This window comes from Ranitomeya variabilis, chromosome 3, assembly GCF_051348905.1.
Source record: "Ranitomeya variabilis isolate aRanVar5 chromosome 3, aRanVar5.hap1, whole genome shotgun sequence".
NCBI classification, from domain to species: domain Eukaryota; kingdom Metazoa; phylum Chordata; class Amphibia; order Anura; family Dendrobatidae; genus Ranitomeya; species Ranitomeya variabilis.
Window position 1 is genome coordinate 261,366,065 of NC_135234.1, and position 12,938 is coordinate 261,379,002.

At 44.1% G+C, this 12,938-nt stretch overlaps 1 long non-coding RNA gene across 1 annotated transcript in view; it reads left to right on the forward strand.

Moving 5' to 3' along the window:
* Positions 1–253: 253 nt before the first annotated feature.
* The window catches only part of LOC143818150 (uncharacterized), a 120,508-nt gene continuing 107,823 nt past the window's right edge, over positions 254–12,938 (forward strand). The window contains exons 1-2 of the long non-coding RNA XR_013224345.1: positions 254–311; positions 399–453. This is a non-coding gene — a long non-coding RNA (uncharacterized LOC143818150). The remainder of the gene's footprint in view (positions 312–398; positions 454–12,938) is intronic.

Consider the following 12,938-nt stretch of genomic DNA (forward strand, 5'->3'; position numbering starts at 1 on the left):
AACAACAGCCGCGCATGCGCAGTTCGCACCTAAACATAGCGATACGTCACTTCCGGTTAAGACCGGCTACTTCCGGTCCCGCGCTACATAACGCCGTACTGGAGGCAGGTATTCATTCACCATCGCAGCTAGACGCGGGAGCGTCGCTATCCACGCTACTTACACAGGTAGATATACCCTGCCACTACATGTGCGCACTTCCTTTACAGCCCTATTCTATATTGCATACCTACATTACGGTCTATCTGTTATTACAGATCCTCAGCGATTCTTAATTTGCGCTACTACGCCTGGGCACCACGTAACCATAGGTATTCTATTCAACCCCCCCATTTAACCCTCTCCCTTCCTTGGCTCTCTTCTTCTCAGTACTAATGTACCTTTTAAATCTCCTACAGCATCACCGGGATCCTTATCCCTATTCTTCCTATATCTTCTATCTACCTGAACAAGGTAATAACATGATACTCTATGCTTTTCTCTTCATTTGATACCAGTCTCTGACAGGCTGCATATGGATCTCTATGTATATATTTGTATATAACCATGTATGTATGCTTATTGATATTGGTCTATCTCCAATAGGATGACCTGGATCTCTGGGGACTCTTACGGATATATGGATCTATCATTGATTTATTATTTATCTATGATTTTATTGTTTTCTTTTTCCTTTTTTTCTGTTTGTCTTGTTATCCACAGCGAGCATGATAAAGGCTCCGGCGGAGCCGAAACGTCTCTTGCCGCTTTGTTAAAATATTCTGTTATGCTCCCAGAACATATTGAATACATTTGTAAAGATTCTGCATTATATTCCCTGTGAGAGTGCGGTGAATTTATATTTAGCTATTTACATGACCATTTGGTCCGTTACACCTGCACCCCAAACCTTGGACAGAGTGTACGCTATATCTATTACTTTTGTATCAAAAGTGACTTGCCAGAGCAACAGCCAAGGCAGCATGGTTTCATCAGGAGGTACACAGATTTCACTTTCTACAGGATGTCAGCTTAGGTGACCACGGCCGCCCAAAATGAAGAACACAAATCTGATCCATTAAATATCACTGAACCCAATTATTTATTTAAATAACTTTAAAAAACAGTGTGCGACCCATCTATTCTTGATAACCAGCCATGATAAAGCTGACAGCTAAGGGTGTCAGCCTGCAGCTTTTGGTTTTGCCTGCACTGATTCTCAATAATAGAAAGACCCCAAGTCATTTTTTTATTATATATTGCACAGGAGCCAGCTGATGAATTCTCCCATCAGCCGTGCCTGCTTTTGCTGTTATCAGCAACAGCAGGCATTCGACGATGAGTAGCACTCTCTCATCAGCTGACGCTTGTGACCGGTGGTAACCCTTTTACTGCCAGTCACTGCTGCTGGCTTACGCTGTCATTCGACAGCATGGGAAACACAGCTTTCTCACTGGAGGAATTGATATTACCACTGATCTGAGTCCATGTTTGCCAAGCTGTCACAAAGATTACAGCTTGGCAATCAATGGATGTTTGGAGTGCCGAACCCGAACAGTAATACGGACTACTTGGAGAAGTCCGTGTTCGGGGTTCTTACACAGACAATAGATGTTTAGTACAGACCCCGAACTTTACTGTTTAGGTTCTCCCATCTCTACTCGTATATTTCAGTGCATGAGACCTGTCAGTGACTGACTGACAAATCCAATTAAACAATGCTTATAGCAAGAACTTACAGGCCACCTATCCTTGGGTCATCAGATGACCTCAGGGTAAACTGGCAATGATTGATACCTAGGGTTGAGCGACTTTCATTTTTTTAAGATCGAGTCTGGTTTTGTGAAACCCGATTTAGTCCAGAGTCGAGTCGAGTGAAGTCGGACGATTATCGCTAAAAGTCGGGGATCGACCGAAACACGAAACCCAATGCAAGTCAATGGGGAAGCATAGCCGGCAGTGAGTGGAGGCCAGGAAAACACCTACAGTGCACATTTTACTGCCAAAAACATCCATTCTTGTTTTCTGAAGCTTGTCAATCTTAATTAACTTTATAATAATAGTTGGGCACTGGAAATTGGGGGTCATTTGGCAAAAGTTGTGGGGGAAGGGCTGGTTCAAGGTTTTAGTGGGCCCAGGAAACATGGACTACGTCATGGCGGTGGAGCAGGGAGAGGTAAGTATTTCAACGTTGCAAGTGCTGTGATCCTGAGCAAGCAGGGGGGGCCCACTCGTTCGCATTGGCACTGGCACAGGGCCCCTCAAAGTACGGCGGTGTGTTTGCATGGCGGGGGCGCCTCCCACCAGCAGCGACACTTTTGCGTACTCTGAGTGGCCCTGTGCCAGTGACGTCGCCAACGAGTATGCCCCCCCACCTGATGAAGGAACCTGCACTTTCATCTGCACCTTCCTCTTTGTCCCTGTGTAAGGTGGTATAATATGCGGGAAGGGGAACCTTACTTTCAGCAGGGTCAGATTCTGGCTGTGTAGAGTACAAGGGGAATGTAGTGGTCTAGGTCAATGTACCAGCAGACTCATCTAGCAGTGGCTGGGCAATGGGCAGGATGATGAGGAAACAGATATAGGGCCAAAGAATAAAGTAGGCTAAATGCAGATCAAAATTGGTAACAGGACTAAACAGGCGGCATTGCTTTGTTCAGTGGAGTAGCAAACCCAAGAGCAGCAGACACTGTTTCAAGGGCCTAACCACACTAGTAGGCCAAATGCAGTTTAATATCTGATAGTATAGGCCGAAAGCCAGAATGTGGAAGCTCAGCTTTGTTCAGTTGAGGACAACACCAGGGAGGGGCAGACACCGTTAGTAGGCCCTAACCACCATTTTGTTTTTTAAAAAACACTTAATGAGAGCCAGAAGGTTGAAGCTCAGCTTTATTCAGTTGAGGGCAACACCAGGCAGGGGCAGACACCGTTAGTAGGCCGGAACCACCATTTTGTTTTTTAAAAAACACTTAATGAGAGCCAGAAGGTTGAAGCTCAGCTTTATTCAGTTGAGGGCAACACCAGGCAGGGGCAGACACCGTTAGTAGGCCGGAACCAGCAATGTGTTTAAAAACAGCAGTTAATCAGAGCCGGAAGGTAGAAGCTCAGCTTTATTCAGTTGAGGGCAACACCAGGGAGGGGCAGAAGCCGTTAGTAGGCCGGAACCACCATTTTGTTTTTTAAAAAACACTTAATGAGAGCCAGAAGGTTGAAGCTCAGCTTTATTCAGTTGAGGGCAACACCAGGCAGGGGCAGACACCGTTAGTAGGCCGGAACCACCATTTTGTTTTTTAAAAAACACTTAATGAGAGCCAGAAGGTTGAAGCTCAGCTTTATTCAGTTGAGGGCAACACCAGGCAGGGGCAGACACCGTTAGTAGGCCGGAACCAGCAATGTGTTTAAAAACAGCTGTTAATCAGAGCCGGAAGGTAGAAGCTCAGCTTTATTCAGTTGAGGGCAACACCAGGGAGGGGCAGAAGCCGTTAGTAGGCCCTAACCACCATTTTGTTTTTTAAAAAACACTTAATGAGAGCCAGAAGGTTGAAGCTCAGCTTTATTCAGTTGAGGGCAACACCAGGCAGGGGCAGACACCGTTAGTAGGCCGGAACCACCATTTTGTTTTTTAAAAAACACTTAATGAGAGCCAGAAGGTTGAAGCTCAGCTTTATTCAGTTGAGGGCAACACCAGGCAGGGGCAGACACCGTTAGTAGGCCGGAACCAGCAATGTGTTTAAAAACAGCAGTTAATCAGAGCTGGAAGGTAGAAGCTCAGCTTTATTCAGTTGAGGGCAACACCAGGGAGGGGCAGAAGCCGTTAGTAGGCCGGAACCAGCAATGTGTTTAAAAACAGCAGTTAATCAGAGCCGGAAGGTAGAAGCTCAGCTTTATTCAGTTGAGGGCAACACCAGGGAGGGGCAGAAGCCGTTAGTAGGCCCTAACCACCATTTTGTTTTTTAAAAAACACTTAATGAGAGCCAGAAGGTTGAAGCTCAGCTTTATTCAGTTGAGGGCAACACCAGGCAGGGGCAGACACCGTTAGTAGGCCGGAACCAGCAATGTGTTTAAAAACAGCAGTTAATCAGAGCCGGAAGGTAGAAGCTCAGCTTTATTCAGTTGAGGGCAACACCAGGGAGGGGCAGAAGCCGTTAGTAGGCCGGAACCACCATTTTGTTTTTTAAAAAACACTTAATGAGAGCCAGAAGGTTGAAGCTCAGCTTTATTCAGTTGAGGGCAACACCAGGCAGGGGCAGACACCGTTAGTAGGCCGGAACCAGCAATGTGTTTAAAAACAGCAGTTAATCAGAGCCGGAAGGTAGAAGCTCAGCTTTATTCAGTTGAGGGCAACACCAGGCAGGGGCAGACACCGTTAGTAGGCCGGAACCAGCAATGTGTTTAAAAACAGCAGTTAATCAGAGCCGGAAGGTAGAAGCTCAGCTTTATTCAGTTGAGGGCAACACCAGGGAGGGGCAGAAGCCGTTAGTAGGCCCTAACCACCATTTTGTTTTTTAAAAAACACTTAATGAGAGCCAGAAGGTTGAAGCTCAGCTTTATTCAGTTGAGGGCAACACCAGGCAGGGGCAGACACCGTAAGTAGGCCGGAACCAGCAATGTGTTTAAAAACAGCAGTTAATCAGAGCCGGAAGGTAGAAGCTCAGCTTTATTCAGTTGAGGGCAACACCAGGGAGGGGCAGAAGCCGTTAGTAGGCCGGAACCACCATTTTGTTTTTTAAAAAACACTTAATGAGAGCCAGAAGGTTGAAGCTCAGCTTTATTCAGTTGAGGGCAACACCAGGCAGGGGCAGACACCGTTAGTAGGCCGGAACCACCATTTTGTTTTTTAAAAAACACTTAATGAGAGCCAGAAGGTAGAAGCTCAGCTTTATTCAGTTGAGGACAACTTGAATTAGGGACTGCATACAGACTTAGCAGGCTGTCCCCTGTGTGGACCATGCATCCAATACATTAACCCATTGAGCCACAAAGGACACGTAACCTTCCGTGGCCATGCCTACAGGTCCATGTGTCTGTTGTCAGGTGTACCTTTGTCAGTGTAGGCCTATTGGAAGGAGGGACCGCAGACAGGCTTCGAAGGCCTAACACAATAAAATGGGTTGGCTGTAGGCACTTTAAAATTGGTTCCAGGGGTACACGGGCAGCAGTGGTCTGGTCAGTGGAGGCCTAGTGGAAGGAGGGACCGCAGACAGGCTTCGAAGGCCTAACACAATAAAATGGGCTGGCTGTAGGCACTTTAAAATTGGTTCCAGGGGTACACGGGCAGCAGTGGTCTGGTCAGTGGAGGCCTAGTGGAAGGAGGGACCGCAGACAGGCTTCGAAGGCCTAAAATAACAAACAATAGGCTCATGGCAGTTTTACAGCGGTTACATGGATACACGGGCAGGCAGCTTGGTGGTGAGTGGAGGAGTATTTAAAGTAGGGACCGCAGACAGGCTATCAAAGGCCTAAAATAACAAACAATAGGCTCATGGCAGTTTTACAGCGGTTACATGGATACACAGGCAGCTTGGTGGTGAGTGGAGGAGTATTTAAAGTAGGGACCGCAGACAGGCTATCAAAGGCCTAAAATAACAAACAATAGGCTCATGGCAGTTTTACAGCAGTTACATGGATACACAGGCAGCTTGGTGGTGAGTGGAGGAGTATTTAAAGTAGGGACCGCAGACAGGCTATCAAAGGCCTAAAATAACAAACAATAGGCTCATGGCAGTTTTACAGCGGTTACATGGATACACGGGCAGGCAGCTGGTGATGAGTGGAGGAGTATTTAAAGTAGGGACCGCAGACAGGCTATCAAAGGCCTAAAATAACAAACAATAGGCTCATGGCAGTTTTACAGCGGTTACATGGATACACGGGCAGGCAGCTGGTGATGAGTGGAGGAGTATTTAAAGTAGGGACCGCAGACAGGCTATCAAAGGCCTAAAATAACAAACAATAGGCTCATGGCAGTTTTACAGCGGTTACATGGATACACGGGCAGGCAGCTGGTGATGAGTGGAGGAGTATTTAAAGTAGGGACCGCAGACAGGCTATCAAAGGCCTAAAATAACAAACAATAGGCTCATGGCAGTTTTACAGTGGTTACATGGATACACGGGCAGGCAGCTTGGTGGTGAGTGGAGGAGTATTTAAAGTAGGGACCGCAGACAGGCTATCAAAGGCCTAAAATAACAAACAATAGGCTCATGGCAGTTTTACAGCGGTTACATGGATACACAGGCAGCTTGGTGGTGAGTGGAGGAGTATTTAAAGTAGGGACCGCAGACAGGCTATCAAAGGCCTAAAATAACAAACAATAGGCTCATGGCAGTTTTACAGCGGTTACATGGATACACGGGCAGGCAGCTGGTGATGAGTGGAGGAGTATTTAAAGTAGGGACCGCAGACAGGCTATCAAAGGCCTAAAATAACAAACAATAGGCTCATGGCAGTTTTACAGCGGTTACATGGATACACGGGCAGGCAGCTGGTGATGAGTGGAGGAGTATTTAAAGTAGGGACCGCAGACAGGCTATCAAAGGCCTAAAATAACAAACAATAGGCTCATGGCAGTTTTACAGCGGTTACATGGATACACAGGCAGCTTGGTGGTGAGTGGAGGAGTAGTGCAAGGAGTGTCTGTCCCAGTACTCCCAAAATATAAATAGATGTTAATGTCTCGCAAAACAACCAAAACAAAAAAAAAGGTGGCATACTTAGTGTAGAGATTAGACTGAAAGAATCCATTGTATCTTTCTCCTGAAACATCTGGCTCATATCAAGAAACTTGAGCAAGTTGACATTTCCTTTTTATGCACGCATTCCTTCTGTTATTATAGCCTTTTACCTACATACTAGAGGTTGTAAATTTCACAGTATAGATAAGCTTTGTAAGAGAATGTGAAATAATGAGCGCTTGTGCGCATGTCTGTAAATGCATAACTCTTTTTCTTTATAAAGGAGGGGTAAAGCCCAGAGAGTCAGACGCGCTCCTGAGCTTCCCCTGTATATGATCACACAATACTTTGTTTGCGTGTCATTTACCTGGAAGCTTACCTCCAGTAAGCCAGGGACTGAGAAGGACTTAACATTTCTTTGGCGCATCGAACAGGGACCTGAGATAAGAGTATTTGCTCGAGATTTACCTGCGGATACGGACAACGGAGATCTGGGATAATGGACGGCAAATGAACTGCAAAACCTGGCCAGGTAAGAGACATTATTAGTTCTCTTTTATCTGCCCTGTATTATCCGAAAGATCTCTATGAGCCGTGTCACGCTGGGTTAGTCTAGTAGTGAGTAGATACCTATAAAACTCGGGTTACCATATTGTATAGACTTATGAGTCCTGTCCCTGGCAGTGTGTGAACAGTGTGAAGGTTGTGGTATGTTGTGAAAGAAGAGCAAAAGTGTGTAGAAAAATAAGCCGAAATAGTTGGGGTATAAGCCTTATACACGGAAGTCAGCCTAACTGGGTCATGTGGTTGCGTTCTTCTTCTCCGCCCATGCTTGACTCTTATTAAGTGCTTAACCTCCTTCATTTCTGGATAAGGTTTGATAGAATGAGCCCAGGACGCGGGTTTTCATGAGCCTGGGACAAGTATGCTAACTGACACAGAAAGTTTTGTGATCTGTATGGTGTTGATGGGTCTGTTTGCGTGCATAATAGCACTTAAGTACGTCCTGCATATTAGAAGAAACGGAGCAGACGAGCCCTTCAATATTTTAGCTCCCTAGGAGAGAAGGCAACGAGACGCCACCAACAGAGGAAGTGGTTGTCCAAACGTCACCTAGGGTAGTCATAGCTAATATTGAAAAGAAAAATGGGAAATAAACAGACCAAAACTGTCTTAGGACAAGTGGAAGCAGCAGATATCATACAGGAAAGATGTGGAAAGACAGTCAGAAGGCAGATTAGAAGGGTAAGAGAAAAATTGGGAATTTCAGAAGCACTAATGTTCAGTACAGAATGGGAAAGACTGAGTAAAGAACGAGGTGGAATTATCAAAGACAATGGGTGGGAAGAAATCATACATTGTATGATAGAGGTCTCATTAGGACCTAAATGTTTTGCATCCAGATTTTTGTATGCCAGAGGTGCCCCAACATGTCTGTTAGGAACTGATGTACTAAAGAAATTAGAAGCTAACATCAATTTTAGGGAAGATGGCACAGTTATGTTGACTATCCCTGATGATGCAGAATCATTAGAACAATATGTCAGAATTCAGGCTTTTGAGGATTATACTGAAGAAAAAGAGTACAACACAGATCTAGACCTCTCAATGATCCCAGAAACACTGTGGGCACAGGGTGACACTGATGTGGGATTATTACATATCTCTCCTGTAAAATTATCTGTGCAACCAGGAACTGTTCTCCCACAGCTCAGACAATACCCTGTGAGTGCCCAGCAGGAATTAGCAATTACAAAACAGATAGAGGGATATAGAGAGAAAGGAGTTCTGGTAGAGATACAATCACCTGCTAACACTCCTCTGTATCCAGTCAAGAAGAGAACTCTTGATAAGGGTTCTATGCCCAAATATCGTATGGTACATGATCTAAGAGAAATAAATAAAGTTCTAGATCCAATCACCCCAGTTGTACCCAATCCTCATACGTTACTATCACAGATACCAGCCAGTTCTCAAGTGTTTACTGTAATAGATCTTTCAAATGCATTTTTCTCGGTTCCTTTACACCAAGATAGTTGGCATTTGTTTGCATTTACATTTAAGGGCAAACAGTTGGCGTGGACACGCCTTCCACAGGGAATGATACACCCCCCTACTCTTTATTCAAATACCCTACAAACAGTTCTTCAAAGGTTTGAACCTGAATCACAGGTAGTAATTTTGCAGTATGTGGATGACCTACTACTTTGCTGCCCAGATCTAGAAACTGCAGAAAGGTCCACTGTGAGTTTACTATGTTTTCTAGAAAAAGAAGGGTGTAAAGTGAATAGACAAAAGCTACAAGTTTGTCAGATCAAAGTGGTCTTTCTAGGTCATTGCATTTCTCAAGGTAAAAAGCATCTTACACCTCAAAGAACTGAAGCAATAAGACAGATGAATGAGCCTAGAAATCATAAACAGCTACGAGCATTTTTAGGAATAGTGTCTCATTGTAGACAATGGATTATACATGCCAGTCAACTAATGCAACCACTGTATGACTGTGTAAAAAGTGAACCTTATTTGTTGACAAAAGAAGGTCAGATTTCGTTCCAACAATTAAAAGATGCCCTTGTTTCAGCTCCAGCGTTAGGGCTACCAGACTACACTAAACCATTTCAGCTTATGGCTGCAGAAGTTGATTCTCATGCTACAGGAGTTCTTACCCAGAAGCATGCAGGGAAACAAAGACCAATTGCATATCTTTCAGCAAGGTTAGATCCAGTGGCTAAGGCAGCGCCAACCTGTGTATGTGTAGTTGTTGCTGTCTCACTATTGTTGGACAAAGCATCAGAAATTGTCCTAGAGCATCCACTCACAGTTCAAACCACACATGATGTTTATGGGATATTAAACCAGGTCCAACCAAAACACATTTCCATGGCCAGACATTTGCGGCTACAGTGTTCTTTGCTGCTCCCCTCTACTATCACATTTGCAAGGCTTCAGACTCTCAATTTAGCAACACTGCTACCTCTCGAGTCTGAAGGGGGGAATAAGGACACTGATTCACACGCAAATTTTTTCCCTACAGAAACACATGATTGTACAGAGCTCATTTTACAAGAAACGGTAGGCTTACCCAATGTATCCGAAACACCACTTCAAAATCCAGATTTAGAGCTGTTTATAGACGGTAGTAGGTTTGCAGATGACACAGGTAACTTCCATACAGGGTATGCAGTTGTGTCAGAATCTGAAACTCTCAAAGCAGAACCACTTCCACCAAAACAGTCTGCACAAGAAGCAGAACTAACAGCATTGATTGAAGCGCTAAAAATAGCTGAGAATCAGACAGCTAATATATACACTGATTCTAGGTATGCACATGGTATTGTGTTTGACTTTGGAGTAATCTGGAGAGCTAGAGGTTACATGACAGCGTCAGGCCAACCTGTAAAACATGCTTCTCTGATCAAACAGATCTTAGAGGCTGCACAAGAAACAAAAGAAGTAGCAGTAATTAAGGTAGCTGCACATGTGAGACTCGACACTAGGGAATCTAGGGGAAATGATAGGGCTGATAAAGCAGCCAAGGCAGCAGCGGTCAAACCCTTACAGCAGGTTCATACTGTAAACCCCACAGAAAATACTGAAGATAGACTGAGACAAGCACAGGAAGATGCAGGAGAAGAGGAGAGGGACAGGTGGAAAAAGGAAGGGGCAGAAGAACAAGCAGGAATTTGGAAGAAAGATGGACTAATATGTCTACCTAGAGCCTGGTACCCGATTGTAGTTGGTGGACTACACCACCCTACTCATGTGTCTGCAAATGCAATGACACTACTGGCAAAGCAAGTCTGGTTGGCTCCAGGTTTTGGCAACTACGCAAGAGACTATTGTGCTGCATGCGTTATATGCCTGGCACATAATCCCGGACAGACGACAAAGACCCCTATGAAGCACCACGTCCGACCTCTCTATCCGTTTCAGCGATTACAAATAGACTTTATCCAGCTGCCAAAAAGTAATGGGTATGAGTATGTGTTGGTGTGTGTGGACATGTTCTCAGGGTGGCCAGAGGCCTATCCAGTTCGGAAGGCTTCAGCTAAAAACACTGCTGTAAAGCTAGTTGCCGAACTGATACCCCGTTACGGTCTCCCTGAAGTGATCGAGTCAGATAGGGGTACTCATTTCACTGGAGAAATATTTCAAAATGTACTGAAAATGTTGGGTGTTGAAAGTCAGTTGCACACTCCATACCATCCTCAAAGTTCTGGTAAGGTGGAACGCATGAATGGAACTTTAAAATTAAAAATACAGAAAGCCATGGCTGAAACAGGAAAGCCTTGGACAGAATGCCTTCCACTGGCCCTTTACTCAATACGCAATACCCCAAGGGGTAAGACTAAACTGTCTCCATATGAAATTTTGTTTGGCAGGACTGCCAATTTAGGATGTTATTTTCCACAACAACTTGTGTTAAATATTGAGTCATTGACTTCTTATGTGCAAAACCTCCAGAAACAATTAACTAAGGTGCATGCACAAGTTTTTGCTTCCCTTCCAGATCCTGACAACATTGAAGGAAGTCACAAGTTGGAACCAGGTGATCAAGTCTATGTAAAAAGACACACCAGAAAGGCTCTTGAACCAAGATTTGACGGACCCTTCCAAGTCCTGTTGACAACACCTACATCAGTCAAGCTTGAAGGAAAGGCATCATGGATACATGCAAGCCACTGCAAAAAAGCAGTACAAAACTCATGATATTGATGTTAATAATGTTAACACAGATGTGGGATAAATTAGTTAGAGCCACGGATTATCTAGATGATCAGATTTGGGATATATTGGATATACTAAACACTAGTATAGCAGTACAGAATCAGCTTATAATAGTCATCAACCAACATACTCTGGTATTGGATTACCTAACTGCCTCACAAGGAGGTATGTGTCAAATCATCGGACCCACCTGCTGTCATTATATAGACCCGAATAGTACTATGAGTATGACATTTAAATTAGGGGACGTACAACGACTCAGAGATCAGTATGACAAAGATAATGACCAGAATAAGGATAACTGGTGGTCAGATACCTTTTTAACTGGTTCAGAGGAATCGGTGGGTGGGTTGCTGGGATTATGCAGAGCATAATACATATAGTTATGATTATTGTAGTCATATACGTACTATTCCAGATTGTGCTCAAGGGTATCTCAGTATGCACAGATAAACTTTGTGTAATAGATGCAAGAGTATAAAGTTTTTTTTGTTTTTTTTCTTTCTCCTTTATTCTTATGTTATCCTCTAGTGATTCTGATTAATATTACTGTACTAATTTTTGTTTTTATATTTTAGTATACTGCTAAAGAAGAAAATAATTTGCAATAGAAGAATTAATACTAGATTTGATTCTCTTATTAATAATATAAGTGTGTGCATGTGTAATACCAAAAATAAAGGCTTTGTCTTTGGCCCTATGGTAATAAATAAAAGGAATATGTCAAAGGGGGGAATTGTAGAGATTAGACTGAAAGAATCCATTGTATCTTTCTCCTGAAACATCTGGCTCATATCAAGAAACTTGAGCAAGTTGACATTTCCTTTTTATGCACGCATTCCTTCTGTTATTATAGCCTTTTACCTACATACTAGAGGTTGTAAATTTCACAGTATAGATAAGCTTTGTAAGAGAATGTGAAATAATGAGCGCTTGTGCGCATGTCTGTAAATGCATAACTCTTTTTCTTTATAAAGGAGGGGTAAAGCCCAGAGAGTCAGACGCGCTCCTGAGCTTCCCCTGTATATGATCACACAATACTTTGTTTGCGTGTCATTTACCTGGAAGCTTACCTCCAGTAAGCCAGGGACTGAGAAGGACTTAACACTTAGGTACAGGGGTGGGCTCATCTACTGAGTTTCTGACATAGTAATTTGGCAGTAACTATTTAATGGTGCCAATATAGGACACAGACACAGACTACTTTAAGTTGCATCATAGATGTCTACAAATTTGTATTGTCAGTGCCAGACATTGAATGATGTCAGCGAATAGACTAAAGATTGGTGGAGCTGTGCGACATAATTTTGCACGTGGTAGAGCACATTTTGAGCTGGGGTAGGGGGGAACTCTCTTGAGGCCGGCGGGACCGCCCCAGGGCCCCTCATGTTACAACGGTGTGTCTGACGTTGGGTGCGCACCGCCACCGCCAGAGACACTACATTGTACTATGAGGGACCCAGTAGCAATGCCGTCAACCAAAAGCGAGCACACCCACCTCTTCAGACAAACAGCAGTCTCACGGGTGCTTGCGCCAAGTCGCGATACCACGGCCCC